Raw genomic sequence first — 3,047 nt, 5'->3', positions numbered from 1 at the left:
GTGTATGCTTGATTTTCAAATTTTTTGGAGGAGTTTTTATTTTTCACTGATTTATCATGCTGCACCAGGAAGGCAGCGGCTCATCAGCAAAAAAAGAAGTATCTCGGAATTACTTGAAATTTACCATCATAATAGTCGTCTTCGCCCTGAATAAGGATCAGTTAAAAATATTTGTAAACCTCTTACGGAATAATTTTAATGAATTTTTGAAATTCAGGAAATCATCCATTTGCCCTGATGCACTTTGACAGTGAGCTGACTTTCTTCAAAAAAACAAAAAGTATCTCGGAATGACTTGAAATTTACCATCATAATAGTCGGCATCGCCCTGAACAAGGATCTGTTGAAAATATTGGCATATCTCTAAAGGAATAATTTTTATGAATTTTTGAAATTCTTGAAACGATCCATTTGCCCTGATGCACTTTGACAGTGAGCTGACTTTCTTCAAAAAAAAAAAAAGTATCTCGGAATGACTTGAAATTTACCGTCTTAATAGTCGGCATCGCCCTGAACAAGGATCTGTTAAAAATATTTGTAAACCTCTTACGGAATAATTTTTATGAATTTTTGAAATTCTTGAAACCATCCATTTGCCCTGATGCACTTTGACAGTGTGCTGACTTTCTTCAAAAAAACAAAAAGTATCTCGGAATGACTTGAAATTTACCATCATAATAGTCGGCATCGCCCTGAACAAGTATCTGTTAAAAATATTTGTAAACCTCTTACGGAATAATTTTAATGAATTTTTGAAATTTAGGAAATCATCCATTTGCCCTGATGCACTTTGACAGTGAGCTGACTTTCTTCAAAAAAACAAAAAGTATCTCGGAATGACTTGAAATTTACCATCATAATAGTCGGCATCGCCCTGAACAAGGATCTGTTGAAAATATTGGCATATCTCTAAACGAATAATTTTCATGAATTTTTGAAATTCTTGAAACGATCCATTTGCCCTGATGCACTTTGACAGTGAGCTGAGTTTCTTCAAAAAAAAAAAAAAGTATCTCGGAATGACTTGAAATTTACCGTCTTAATAGTCGGCATCGCCCTGAACAAGTATCTGTTAAAAATATTTGTAAACCTCTTACGGAATAATTTTAATGAATTTTTGAAATTCAGGAAATCATCCATTTGCCCTGATGCACTTTGACAGTGAGCTGACTTTCTTCAAAAAAACAAAAAGTATCTCGGAATGACTTGAAATTTACCATCATAATAGTCGGCATCGCCCTGAACAAGGATCCGTTGAAAATATTGGCATATCTCTAAAGGAATAATTTTCATGAATTTTTGAAATTCTTGAAACGATCCATTTGCCCTGATGCACTTTGACAGTGAGCTGACTTTCTTCAAAAAAAAAAAAAGTATCTCGGAATGACTTGAAATTTACCATCATAATAGTCAGCATCGCCCTGAACAAGGATCTGTTGAAAATATTGGCATATCTCTAAAGGAATAATTTTTATGAATTTTTGAAATTCTTGAAACGATCCATTTGCCCTGATGCACTTTGACAGTGAGCTGAGTTTCTTCAAAAAAAAAAAAAGTATCTCGGAATGACTTGAAATTTACTGTCTTAATAGTCGGCATCGCCCTGAACAAGGATCTGTTAAAAATATTTGTAAACCTCTTACGGAATAATTTTAATGAATTTTTGAAATTTAGGAAATCATCCATTTGCCCTGATGCACTTTGACAGTGAGCTGACTTTCTTCAAAAAAACAAAAAGTATCTCGGAATGACTTGAAATTTACCATCATAATAGTCGGCATCGCCCTGAACAAGGATCCGTTGAAAATATTGGCATATCTCTAAAGGAATAATTTTCATGAATTTTTGAAATTCTTGAAACGATCCATTTGCCCTGATGCACTTTGACAGTGAGCTGAGTTTCTTCAAAAAAAAAAAAAAGTATCTCGGAATGACTTGAAATTTACCGTCTTAATAGTCGGCATCGCCCTGAACAAGTATCTGTTAAAAATATTTGTAAACCTCTTACGGAATAATTTTTATGAATTTTTGAAATTCTTGAAACGATCCATTTGCCCTGATGCACTTTGACAGTGAGCTGACTTTCTTCAAAAAAACAAAAAGTATCTCGGAATGACTTGAAATTTACCATCATAATAGTCGGCATCGCCCTGAACAAGGATCCGTTGAAAATATTGGCATATCTCTAAAGGAATAATTTTCATGAATTTTTGAAATTCTTGAAACGATCCATTTGCCCTGATGCACTTTGACAGTGAGCTGACTTTCTTCAAAAAAAAAAAAAGTATCTCGGAATGACTTGAAATTTACCGTCTTAATAGTCGGCATCGCCCTGAACAAGGATCTGTTAAAAATATTTGTAAACCTCTTACGGAATAATTTTAATGAATTTTTGAAATTCAGGAAATCATCCATTTGCCCTGATGCACTTTGGCAGTGAGCTGACTTTCTTCAAAAAAAAAAAAAGTATCTCGGAATGACTTGAAATTTACCGTCTTAATAGTCGGCATCGCCCTGAACAAGGATCTGTTAAAAATATTTGTAAACCTCTTACGGAATAATTTTAATGAATTTTTGAAATTCAGGAAATCATCCATTTGCCCTGATGCACTTTGGCAGTGAGCTGACTTTCTTCAAAAAAACAAAAAGTATCTCGGAATGACTTGAAATTTACCATCATAATAGTCAGCATCGCCCTGAACAAGGATCTGTTGAAAATATTGGCATATCTCTAAAGGAATAATTTTTATGAATTTTTGAAATTCTTGAAACGATCCATTTGCCCTGATGCACTTTGACAGTGAGCTGACTTTCTTCAAAAAAACAAAAAGTATCTCGGAATGACTTGAAATTTACCATCATAATAGTCGGCATCGCCCTGAACAAGGATCCGTTGAAAATATTGGCATATCTCTAAAGGAATAATTTTCATGAATTTTTGAAATTCTTGAAACGATCCATTTGCCCTGATGCACTTTGACAGTGAGCTGACTTTCTTCAAAAAAAAAAAAAGTATCTCGGAATGACTTGAAATTTACCGTCTTAAT

The sequence above is a fragment of the Microchirus variegatus genome, assembly GCF_963457635.1.
Source record: "Microchirus variegatus genome assembly, chromosome: 6".
Taxonomy (NCBI): Eukaryota; Metazoa; Chordata; class Actinopteri; order Pleuronectiformes; family Soleidae; genus Microchirus; species Microchirus variegatus.
The sequence above is the reverse complement of the archived record's forward strand: the minus strand, read 5'-3'. Positions refer to the sequence as shown.